Source organism: Aquarana catesbeiana, linkage group LG02, assembly GCF_042186555.1.
Source record: "Aquarana catesbeiana isolate 2022-GZ linkage group LG02, ASM4218655v1, whole genome shotgun sequence".
Taxonomy (NCBI): Eukaryota; Metazoa; Chordata; class Amphibia; order Anura; family Ranidae; genus Aquarana; species Aquarana catesbeiana.
The window spans coordinates 492,551,409-492,564,545 of record NC_133325.1 but is presented as its reverse complement, the minus strand read 5'-3'; positions in this window follow the sequence as shown (position 1 = coordinate 492,564,545).

Genomic DNA, 13,137 nt, shown 5'->3' with positions numbered 1-13,137 from the left:
GTGTAAGCACTGGGTTGACATATCGATCTTGTATAATTTGATTTGTGTATTGTAAACGCACATGTATATTGTCAACTGTATCTACATTTGTATCTCTATATATTTTTGCTACGAATTTAATAAAATTAGCACTTCTGTGCATTTTATATAATTTACTCTTTATACTCCACTCCATTTTTGCCTTTAAAGTCCTAAGGGGTGACCCCTGTGTGCATTCCATGCACATTTCGTTTTTTGATATTTAATTAAGGATGTTGGCAGTATTTTATACATAATCAATGCTCATTGCACTCTCTGTTCATTGTGTCCATTCATCACTGAAGCATAGTAATTTGTGTTACTATGCTTCAATTTGTGAATGAGCAGGGAGCCTCAGAGCGATTCCCATTCATTCACTGTTTATATGAGAGAGTAAACTTCATACTAAATTTAATTTCAGTGAAACATCTAGGAATAGTTATATTCCTCTTACTAGCTGTCATCACCGCTCTTTATTACACAAGTGGTCGGTTCTTGTGGATGAAGATTAGTTGTACTAATATTGTACTAATATTAATGATTTAATTCAGCAATCAAAGCTACTTAAGAAAAAGGCTGTTGGAAAAAAGGGTAAAAAAGAACATCTGTAGAGTGAAACAGAGATAGCACAGGATAGGAATAGAAGGAACATACTTCAGAGAGAAAGGATTGTTAACAAAGAATTTGTTGTTCTGGATTATAATGTCCAGAAGAAATAGGTAAAAAAAATCAGAGATTCAGCACTGGGGCATCCTTTTACATGATAGATATTTGGCTCCAGTTCTGCCTGATAAACCTCCTATTATTTACAGAAGAGCTCTTAGCAACAAAATAGCTGCATACATGAAGAGAACATTCACCTTTTTAAACACCAAAGGTTCCCACATGCGCAGTAGGTTTCATTCATGTAACACTGTAATAAGTAACCTAAGGAAAAAGGAAAAATGTGTGATACATACCACCAATAAGAAGTATATTAATGAGGATTTAATTTCTTGTGATACAGAGGTTATGGTTCACTGTGAGTGAGGAAGCCCCCTCCTGTTTAAGACCCACCCTGCCCGTGCAGCCCTATCAGTGCAACCCTATCAGTGCAGACTACAACAGAGTATAATGGGACCTGGAGGGGGATCTCTCTCTAAGTGTCCATTAGAAAGTGTGTGTTAGAGAGAGACCCCCCTCCAGGACCCATTGGAGACTTCAGAGGGGTCTAATGGGACCTGGAAGGGGGGTTTCTCTAACAGATGCCCTTTCAGTGTCCATTAGAGAGTCTGTTAGAAAGAGTCCCTTCCAGGTCCCATTAGAGACTGAAAAGGTGTATAATGGGACCTGGAGGGGGCCTCTTCCTAACAGAGTGTACAGTGAACACCTTCATTCACTCTGGTCCTCATGGGACCCCCTCCTTGTACCATGACTCTCACCCCTGCCCCAACCTCTCACAAAGTAAAACAAAAAATTGGCACTGTGAAGTGCTCATCTTACCTTAATAATGGATACTGTAGCTGTGGCTGTCTCCGGCGTCCTCCATGGCTAGCTGGTTCCTGCATCCTCTGTGACTAGCCCCTGTGGGTGGCTGGCTCCCTGGTGTGGGTGGGTCACCATGGGTGGCTGGCTGGCACCCAGGCCCTGCTGTGGATGGGTCACCTTGGCTGGCTGACTCTCTGCTGTGGCTGGGTCACCATGGCTGGCTAACTGGATGGCTCCTGTGTGTGGCTGGCTGGTACCCTGTTGTGGCTGGCTGGTTTCTTGGTGTGGGTGGGTCACCCTGGGTGGCTGGCTGGCACCCTGGCCATGCTGTGGGTGGATCACTGTAGGTGGCTGGCTCCCTGCTGTGGGTCAGTGGGTGGCTGGCACGGTACAACCTGCAGTGGGTGGCTGGCTGGCATGGTGCACCCTGCTGTTGCTGACAGAGAGGGGTGGGCTGTCAGAGAGAGGGGGCTGATAGAGAGGGGGGCGCTGACCGAGGGGGTGCTGACAGAGAGGGTGGGGGGCTAACAGAGAGGGGTGGACTGATAGAGAGGGAGGGCTGACAGAGGGGGAGGGTGGGCTAACAGAGAGGGGTGAACTGATAGAGAGGGGGCTGACAGAGAGGGGGGCTGACAGAGAGGGGTGGGCTGATAGAGAGGGGGCTGACAGAGAGGGGTGGGCTGATAGAGAGGGGGGCTGATAGAGAGGGGTTGGCTGTTAGAGGGGGGCTGACAGAGAGGGGTGGGCTGATAGAGAGGGGGGCTGATAGAGGGGGAGGGGGGCTAACAGAAAGGGGTGGGCTGATAGAGAGGAGTGGGCTGATAGAGGGGGGTGATAGAGATAGGTGGGCTGACAGAGAAGGGTGGGCTGATAGAGAGGGGTGTGCTGACAGAGGGGGAGGGGGCAAACAGAGAGGGGTGGACTGATAGAGAGGTGAGCTGATAGAGAGGGGGGCTGACAGAGAAGGGTGGGCTGATAGAGAGGGGTGGGCTGATAGAGAGGGGGGGATAATAGAGAGGGGTGGGCTGACAAACAGGGGGGCTGATAGAGAGGGGGTGCTGACAGAGGGGTGGGGGCTGACAGAGAGAGGTGGGCTGACTGACAGAGGGGTGGGGGCTGACAGAGAGAGGTGGGCTGACTGACAGAGGGGTGGGGGGGCTGACAGAGGGGGTGCTTACAGAGGGGGTGGGCTGACAGAGGGGGAGGGGGCTGACAGAGGGGGGTGCTGACAGAGAGGGGTGGGCTGACAGAGCGGGGGCTGAAAGAGAGGGGGTGAGGGGGCAGATGAGAGAGAGACCTCAGGAGACACACAGCACGCCAGGCAGAGAGACAGGCCTCACGCCTGCCGCTGTTCTGGTCACCATATATGATGGAACACCACGATCACTCACAGACCAGCCCCGCCTCCACACGTGACCAACTCTGCCGGGACCAGTCGCAGACGCCCATGTCGGCCGCCCGCACATGACCCCATTCGGCCAATCACAGGGCGCTCGGCGCCCATCAATAAGCTGGGCTTGAAGAGTACACCGTGAAACATTTAAAACAGGACAGGTGTTCTTTCGATTACGGTCAGTCCGCCTCTGCAAGTGCTGCTACATCAAGCTGGCCACCGGGGGCTGTATTTGTGCGGGAGGCAGCTGCGGGAAGACGGATCGGGGGCTTGGCTTTTTTTCGTGCAGGGGGCGACTTTTTTGCCGCCCCCGCAAAGTGCCACCCTAGGCCTAGGCCTTGTTGGCCTAGACCAAAATACAGCACACACACGATCACGTGCACAAGCGCCAGCACGGTGATTTGTGTGTGTAAACACACAAATCCCTGTGCTGTCAGAGGAGAGGAGACATGTTGTTTGTTCCTAGTAAGTAGGAACAGCGATATGTCTCCTCACATACTCAGTCCTATCCCCATACAGTTAGAACACACTGATGGAACGCACATTTAACCCCTTGATCACCCCCTAGTGTTAACCCCTTTCCTACCAGTGTCATTTACACAGTAATCAGTGAATTTTTATAGCACTGATCACTGTATAAATGTCAATGGTCCCAAAAATGTGTCAAAAGTGTCCGATTTGTCCATCACAATGTCGCAATACATCAAAAAAATTGCAGATCACCGCCATTATTAGTAAAAAAAAAATTAATAATAAAAATGCCATAAAAATGCTATAAATCTTTCCCATAGTTTGTAGACGCTATAACTTTTGCGCAAACCAATCATTATACGCTTATTGTGATTTTTTTTACCAAAAATATGTAGAAGAATATATATTGGCCAAAACTGATGAAGAAATGTGTTTTTTAAAAACATTTTTGGGGATATTTATTATAGCAAAAAGTTAAAAAAATTTGTTTTTTTTTTCAAAATTGTCACTCTTTTTTTCTGTATAGCACAAAAAATAAAAAACGCAGAGGTGATCAAATAGCACCAAAAGAAAGCTTTATTTGTGCAAATAAAAGTACGTAAATTTTGTTTATGTACATCAGTGGTTCTCAACCTGGGGGTCAGGACCCCCTCAGGGGTCGAATGACGATTTGCCAGGGGTCACCAAATCCTGGGCTGTTCCTGAATCCCGCACCGCTCTCCCAGCCTTTTCACGGCTGCCCAGCTGGGCTGTTCCTGGAGCCCGCAGCTGCCCACTCAGTCTCTTCCCAGCTGCCCATTCAGTTCACGGCATAGAGACTAGAGGTCAGCTGACTGGTGAGGAATGTGAAGTGGGAGGGGCTGGAGGAGACCCTATCTCCTGATTTGGGCATAGGCGTCACTGCTGCAAGATACCACAAAGTCGGAGACACGGTGAAGCTGGAGACACAATGAGTAACACTACCTGTGATTAGAGTTGCCATTAAAAGTCCCCACTACAGTTATCAGATCAGCAGATGACCTTGATCAAAAGCACCTAAGTTGGCTGATCAGAACTCCCCCAGCACTGCCACTGATCCCATCCCCCACCAGCACTGCCACTGATCCCATCCCCCACCAGCACTGCCACTCATCCCAACTCCATGCCAACACTGCCACTCATCCCATTTCCCCCACCAAGGAGTAAGGGAAGGAATAAAAATAGAGAATACATAGAAGGGAGAGGAAAAGAGGGGGAGGAACAAAGAAAAAGGGAGAGAAAGAATAAGAGAAAGAACAAGAAAGACTTCTAGAGAGAGGGATGGGTAAAAAACAAGAAATTAGGATAGAGAGGGGTAGAAGGGAAAGGAGAAAGGAGAACAAAGAGAAAGAGTGGTACATCCTAAAATGTACCATAAGGGGTTTTAATACTGAACGAGTGGAAGGGACTTGGGGAGCGCTAAATGTCTGTGGGTTAGGAGCACAAATTACTTGTCTTGCCTTGGGTGCTGACAACCCACACTACAAAATTAATTTTACTGTTATGGGTCTCCACAACTTGGGAAATTTTATCAAGGGGTCACGGCACTAGAAGGGTTGAGAACCACTGATGTACATCATTGCATGACCGCACAATTACCAGTTAAAGCGGTGCAGTGCCAAATTGTAAAAAGTGCTCTGGTCAGGAAGGGGGTAAAACCTGAAGTGGTTAAATTACATTTTTTCCTTTAGAAATGTAATTTTGCTGAGGGACTGTTATGAACATGGGAAAAATGCACTACTTTACAGGCAGACTAAGCACGATATTTAAAGGAATATTTCAATTTTTTTGTTTCACTTTAAGCATTATTAAAATCACTGCTCCTGAAAAAATGTCAGTTTTTAAAAGTTTTTTTGCATTGATACATTTCCCCTGGGGCAGTACCCAGGTCCCCATAATATTTTTATGGCAATAACTTGCCTATAAGCCTTTAAAATTAGCACTTTTGATTTTTCACATTCATGTCCTATAGACTTTACTGGTGTTCGCATGTTCGCACAAATTTTTTGTCTGTTCGCATGTTCTGGTACTAACCGAACCAGGGGGTGTTCAGCTCATCCCTAGTTGGCACATAGTTCAGCCATGCTGTGGTTGGCAAGTCTTGGGAGCAGGGAGGAACTACAAGTGATGTCACGCCCAGAAACAGAAACTGTAAGTGATGTCACATACAGCCAGCTGCGGAAAATAACTGTCAACAGCAGCCATTGGGGTTGATTTACTAAAGGGAAATGTACAGTGTAGTGCAAGTGCACTTGCTCCAGAGCTTAGTAAAGGAGGTAAAGCCTCACTTTGCAAAGAACATTCAATCACATGCAAGGAAAAAAAAACATTTTTTTGCACACGATTGGATAATAGAAATCAGCAGAGCTTCCACTCAGATCTAGAGCAAGTGCACTTGTATATTTGACTTTAGTAACTCAACCTCCCTGTATATAAGGAACATGTGCTCCAATGGTAAACTTAGGTAGGAGGTTCTTGAGAAAGGGGATTCTTAAGAAGCCAGGGCTGGATTAACATAGGGGCTATTGGAGCTGCAGCTCCAGGCCCCCTACCTTAAGATAGGCCCATTTAAAAAAAAAAAATCACAAAACAACAACAAAAAACAAACAAAAAAGTATTGACTTCGAGGGTCATGGCTCGGCGACCAGGGGTCACATAGAGCCCATTTAGGGGGTAGGTAGCTGAAGGTCTACCCCGCTACTGGTCAAAATTTGGGGCTCCTATCACCTATGGTCCTGGAGATACGGGGCAGCCTGTCAGAAGCTACATACAGAGCGGCCAGTTTAAATACAAGCTGGCACACTCTGTTTGCAGCAGACTGAGAGGATGAGCTCACAGTGCCTCTCCTCACTTCTTGTCAGAGGCGCTGAGCTCATTGGACAGCTTGGAGCCTGCAGAGTTTGACAGGCAGCACCGCCTGTCAAACTCTCTCGCAGTAGCAGCATAGTCCAACAATGTAAAACTGCCATTCAGCAATGTAAAAAAAAAGGAGGTGGCAGTAGCACCTCATGAACGCCTGTAAGCTGCTGCTATACCACTTGTTGAAAAGCAATACACCACAGATCACTTTTCAGAGGGCAGTAAGCATTACTGCAAATTAGGGATGAGCCAAACACCCCCCCGGTTCGGTTTGCAGCAGAACATGCGAACAGGCAAAAAATGTGTTTGAACACGCGAACACCGTTAAAGTCTATGTGACATACGGGGCATGGCAAGGACCGGCATGTGAGAATAAGTGTTTCTCACAGCTCCACTCCAGCACATTAAACCGATCCTTTCCCAGCAGCGATCCAGTGCCAAAAAATGGCGTTCCAGCTGGCTACCGACCCGCTTACCCTCCCGAATCATCCACCGGCCCTTTGCACAAGGGGGAAAATGAAGAAAAAGGAGGAAATTATGACCTCCGAAATCCAAGATGGCGCCGCCGCAGCCCTGGCACAGCGCACACCGAGGGGAAGTGAAAAACGTAAAGAGGCAGCTTATAAGAAGGCACAGAAACTACAGGGTAAGGAATACCCGAGGGACATGGTGTACTATACCCAAAAGCTAGGGGGGCACCGGGCACAAGACGCAGGGGGGTCTGTTACACTGTCCCAGGAGGAGGCACATGAGATGGGAGAGCTGGACACATAATATGCTGATATGCAGGGAGAGGCAGACGCTGCTGCAGAGCGGCCTCCCCCTCTTCACACAGACACAGACAGTGAAGATACTGAACAGCCGACCCTAGCAGATATACTTAAGGCTGTGCATGTTTGCACAGCTTCTGTGAACACTCTTAAAGAGCAATTTGGAGGGCTGAGAGAGGATGTATCCCTGCTGAGACAGGACCTGCAGAAGATTAGAGAAGATTAGAGCATACAACTGCAGTGGAAAGCAGAGTGAGTGACATTGAAGACAAACTCCCGCCAGTGGCTCGAAAGGCACTTGCTATCAACTTGCTAAAGATACCAATAACAGAGCGGATGATATGGAAAATCGCTTAAGACACAACAACATACGCATTGTGGGACTGCCAGAGAAAATGGAGGGAAAGGATGCCACTGCGTTTGTAGAGACCTGGCTGGTGGAGACCTTTGGAAGAGAATCCTTTTCCCCATTCTTTACAGTGGAAAGGGCACACCGCACACCAGGCCGCCTGCCACAACCAGGAGCCCCCCCAAGGCCCATCCTTGCCCAGCTTATGCATTATAGGGACAGAGAAGCGGTTCTGAGGAATGCACGGGAGAAGGCTAATGTCCAGATGAATGGGGTCAGAGTATCGTTCTACCCCGACTTTTCCGCAGAGGTACAAAAACGCAGGGCCAAGTTCTCAGATGTGAAACGGCACCTACGGGCTCTGCAGCTTCCATATGCCATGCTGTAGCCGGCTAAGCTGAGAGTCACAGCTGACAGACAAGCCCATTTCTTTGAATCAGCCCAAGACGCAGCCATGTGGCTAGATCGCAACAAACAGGCCTTACGACACAGAGACAGAGAAGATGGAGACAGGCCCGCCTGACATGCATAGTCTTGATAACTTCTGGAGTCCCATGATACGGCATTACAATGGACTTGTTTATTGCTCACTTATTCCCCTTCGGATGGTGCTGATATTCCCCTCTGGATCCTACAGTTTTTATTACCCATACTTTTTTACTTTGGGGAATGTTTTTGCTTTATGCTGCTGGGAACCTTGATATTGCTACGTGAACAGTGAGCTATCTTGTGAAGTAGGCAAGAGAAAATGCGCTCTTTCCACGTGAGAGATAAAGCGAGCAAGCCATGTTGGCTTTGGTTTCAATTTCATTTCTATGGGCGTGTCCCGTTGGCTGCCTGGTTTTTTGTTTATTCCTTATATTTCTATTGTTTTTACCAAGAAATACACTACCGAAGATCTCTTTATTGGACATACTGCATTATACCAATTTTATTACCGTTGTCATTGACTTGAGAATCAAGTTGGAACTCCCTGACTGGAAGCGGTATGTGCTGTCAAGGACCTCACCACATCCCCGGGAGGAGGATCCCCCACTTCCACTTTGCCCTGCAGACTCAGACAGGTTCAGGAGCTTCCTAGAAATGAGCCTTGTATTGCATTGCTCCTTAAAGTCATGCACCGTTTTGCCCAATGGTTGAACTGCCAATAATCTCTTGGAATGATAGAGGCTTGGGTTCCCCACTTAAGCGTATGATGATATCTGCTTGTTTGAAAAAGTATTATCCTATGATTCTGTGTATGCAAGAGACCCATCTAACGGTCGGAACTAAATGTTGTCTTAGGTATGCCTGGGTGGGGAAAGCATATCACTCCACCCACACCTCCTATTCAAGGGGTGTGAGTGTAATAATCCATGGCTCTGTAGATTTTCAAGAATTTGATGTATGCATAGATAATGAAGGAAGATACGTTTTCTTGCATTGTAGAGTTGGAAAGTTGAACTATATACTGGCTTGTGTGTATGTTCCCTCGCCTTTTATGGCGGCGGTACTCCGGCTACTGATGACTTACTTAGAGCGTCGTCCGGATCTGCCGTTGCTGATAGTGGGGGACTTTCATTGCTGGTTGAGTCCTTCCGCGGTTAGGCACCCCTGCTCTGGGGTCTCTGTCACGCTGAGGGACTCTCCATTGCTTAGATTGCTTAATGAGGTTGGCTGGGTAGATATATGGAGACAAAGGAACCCGGGCGTAAAACAATTCTCGTGCTTCTCCAAGACTCATGGCAACCTGGCCATGCTCCCATCTGTCTCGGAAGTGCTGTATAAGCCACTTAGTGTTTCAGATCACTCACATTTAGTGATTAGCTTGATCATATCCCCGAAATCCAGGCTACCTAGAGCCCCATGGAAATGTAATGCGTTCTGGCTAAAATTATTTCTATCTCACAGTGAGATGGAGCAGAGCATGGGAGAGTTTCTGAACGCCCGGGAATTCCTGCAGTCCCCGATGGAACAATGGGATGCTTTTAAGGCCTATTTGAGAGGCTTGCTTATTTCAGAGATAGGCAAGGTTAAAAAGAATTCATCAGAACATAAGGAGGAACTTGAGAGGCAGGTAGTGACATTGGAGGAGACTTATGTACGAACCCTGACTGACTCCGCTAGGGAGGCATGGCAGTCAGCTCAATCTGCTTATGAGCGGCTGCTATCCTATACGGCGGAGAAAAAGCTATTCTTCTCCAGGTTGGCATTTTACGAGGAAGGAGAAAGTACTGAGCGCCTTTTGGCCAAGATAGCTAACTCTCAACAGCGCTCCCCTGTAATAGGAGCCATTAAAACATCGGAGGGTAGGTTGGTAAGCTCCCCTGACCTCATATTGATGAAACTGGCCAGGTTCTATGAGACTCTTTATCTTCCAACGGGGCGATATACCCCGGAGGAACTGACAGATTATTTGCAGGACATTGACTTCCCACAACTCACAAAGGGCCAAAAGGAGGATCTAGATGCTCCCCTCACCTTGGGCGAATTACAAACGGCACTAGCGGCATTCCCCAACTGTAAGGCCCCTGGGGCAGATGGGATACCCATAGAGGTCTACAAGCAATACGCTGACATACTTTTTACCCAAGTTACTTATGGTGTTTAACGCTGCCAGGGAACAAGGAAGTTTACCCCTCTCTATGAACACAGCCAACATAGTACTCATACTGAAGCCCGGAAAGGACCCGACAGATCCCGGTTCATATAGGCCCATATCTCTCTTGCAGAGTGATATTAAGCTTTTAGCTAAGGTCCTTGCGATGAGGTTGAATGGGGCAATTGCGGCCATCGTTCACCCTGATCAGGCGGGGTTTATGCCCAATAAGTCAACGGCAGTAAACTTACGACGGCTTTACCTGAACATGCAATCCGCGGTGGATAATGTGGGACAGAGGGCTCTGCTCTCACTGAACGCTATGAAGGTCTTCGATAGCGTGGAGTGGGTGTACTTATGTGGAGTTCTTAAATGCTTCGGATTTGGAGATGTTTTTATCTCGCGGGTGCGTCTACTGTATCACAACCCGCAGGCAACTATCAGGGCATCTGGGGCTATGTCGCACACTTTTAATTTGGGAAGAGGCACGAGGCAGGGGTGTCCTTTGTCACCCCTGATTTTCGCACTAGCCATAGAACCCCTGGCCATTAAAGTAAGAGCCAACCCTAATATTGTCGGATTTCAATACGGAGACAAGCAGGAGAAATTGATGCTATATGCTGACGATACCATGATCCTGCTTGGAGACATAGATAAAGATAAATCTCTCACAGAAGCCATGTCCACCATAGTGGAGTTTGGAAGATACTCGGGACTCCAGATTAATTAGACCAAATCCTCCCTGATGCTTATTGATGAAGGGGGTACTCCTCCTGGTAACAGTGCAGTGCCTATAGTCACCTCGTTCAGATACTTAGGTATACAGGTGATGCCTAGAATCAGAGACTACGGTAGACTAAATATATCCCCGTTGCTACAAAAATTTAGAGAACGGATTAGAACATGGAATTCACTCTGTCTGTCGGTAACAGGCAGGGTAAATTTGAATAAAATGATTCTTATGCCTCAACTGTTATATGTACTTCATAATACACCCATGGTAGTGACTCTAAAAACGTTTAGAATTATTAATTCCCTTTTTAGACTACTCTTATGGAGGGGGCGCTCTCCACGGATTAAACTTGAACATCTCCAGCGTCCTAAGGATGAAGGAGGGCTCGCCCTTCCCAACCCCTGGCTCTACTATATAGCTGCGCAGCTGCAGCAACTGATAGGTACAATACATGTTGGCACAGAGAAAGAGAGACCTGTACGCAGTTCCTCAGAGCTAGTAATGTTGCACACAGTTAAAAAAGACTTGGTTCCGACAGCCCTGGAGGCCTTCAATTTTGGTAAATCAAATAAGAAATACCCGACCTATGACTTAATCCAAAAAATATGGTCCAAAACTAAATATATGCAGGGTGTGACGGGATTCGCGGAGTACAGTCCAATATGGTTTAATGAAACGTACCCAGAATTAGCTAAGATACAGTATGCAGCAATGTGGAGGAGATATTGGGTGATATATATCAGACAGATTTTCCAAAACGGGAACTACATACATTTGAGTACCTGCAGAGGCTATTTGAGTGACCACAATCCATGCGGTTTTACTACATGCAATTAAAACATGCAGTGGTGGCACAGAGTAAGTCCTCAGATTGGGTCGCTTCACCAACACCCGTGTTTAATATGATTGCAGGGGCTAACAATACTAATGCCCCGTACACACGGTCAGATTTTCTGATGGACAATGTCCGATCGGAGCGTGTTGTCGGAAATTCTGACCGTGTGTGGGCTCCATCGGACATTTTCCATCGGATTTTCCGACACACAAAGTTTGAGAGCAGGCTATAAAATTTTCCGACAACAAAATCCGATCACGTCAATTCCGACCGTGTGTGGCCTGTTCCGACGCACAACGTGCCACGCATGCTCAGAAGAAATTCCGAGACGGAACAGCTCGGTCGGGTAAAATTAGCGTTCGGAATGGATACAGCACTTTCGTCAGGCTGCAATGTTGAAAACTGTTTAATACAGCGCACTCTCTTCTTCTTTATAATGTGAGAAGAATGAAGTAGTTTTGCTGCTCATATTCACACAGACTTCTCTCAAACTTATTTCTTTACTGTTTATCGGGATTCCCTCAATATATTTGGATTTGTCACATCTGACAAAATAATTTTTTTTTTTTTTTTTAAGGCAGTTTTTTTTTAGATTTTAGGTTTGTATTTTTTCCAAGGCTGATCTTTGTTTTATTTTAGTTTTAGTTTTACTCCAGAATATTTTTGTGTGTTTTTTGTGTGTCAAGTTACCACAACACCATTATTATCTTGCATTATTTAATCTCAAGGAGATTGTTTGGTGTTGGCGTCTCTTGTTAATTTCACATTGTATTTTTGAAATGTACCTAAATCCTCACAAACAAACTGTCCTTTTTGAAGGAAAAAACACATAGGCAAGTATAATTGAAACCAAAAATCCTTTATTAAGGGCTCAGAACCAAACAAAGAGGGAGGCAACACTGGATAAATAGCAGAAATTAGTGAAGCCTTGGACCCCCAGGGCAGACATCAATTCTTTAACATCAAAATTGGTGGCCTGAGGAGTCCATATGTAAGGAAGTGCAGTCTGGTCCAGAAGTCCCCGAGATCCGGAAAGCAGCAGATGACATCTGTGTCCCCAGGCTGTGGTACCACAAGAGGCTGCATCTTTTGCCAGACCAGACTGGATCCAGGGTCATCACTTTCTGGTCTTCCTTCCACGCTTCATTCCCGGCTGTGGCTCTGCTGTTGGAGATGTGGCAGGAGGAGGAGTAGGACCTGGAGGAGGAGGACTAGTAGGACCTGGAAGAGGAGGAGGAGAAGTAGAAGGACCTGGAGGAGGAGGACCATGTGTGAGGTCACAAATGTGGGTATCAGATGTTAGTTGGGCCCTCAAGCCCTTATTGAGAGCTTCCAACATTAATGACTCACACATGAGTTGTTGGCCCTCCTCCATCCGCTGCATTTTACAGGCAATTATGGCAGCAAAGTCCTCCTCCACAGTGTGTGGTGCTCCCAGGGCCTCTGTAGCCTTTCAAAAGAGGCCTATGGCAGCCTCCTCTAGGGTACTCCTCTTCCTGCCACCTTCTCTTTGCAGGTGGATGGGAGGGACCTGCATATCAGGCAGCCTGCTCGGCCCAGCCACCTCCTGGCTGCGACTTCCCTGTGTATGAAAAAGGGACATGGTTTTAATTTTGCATCATCAATCACAATCAGAAATTAGTACT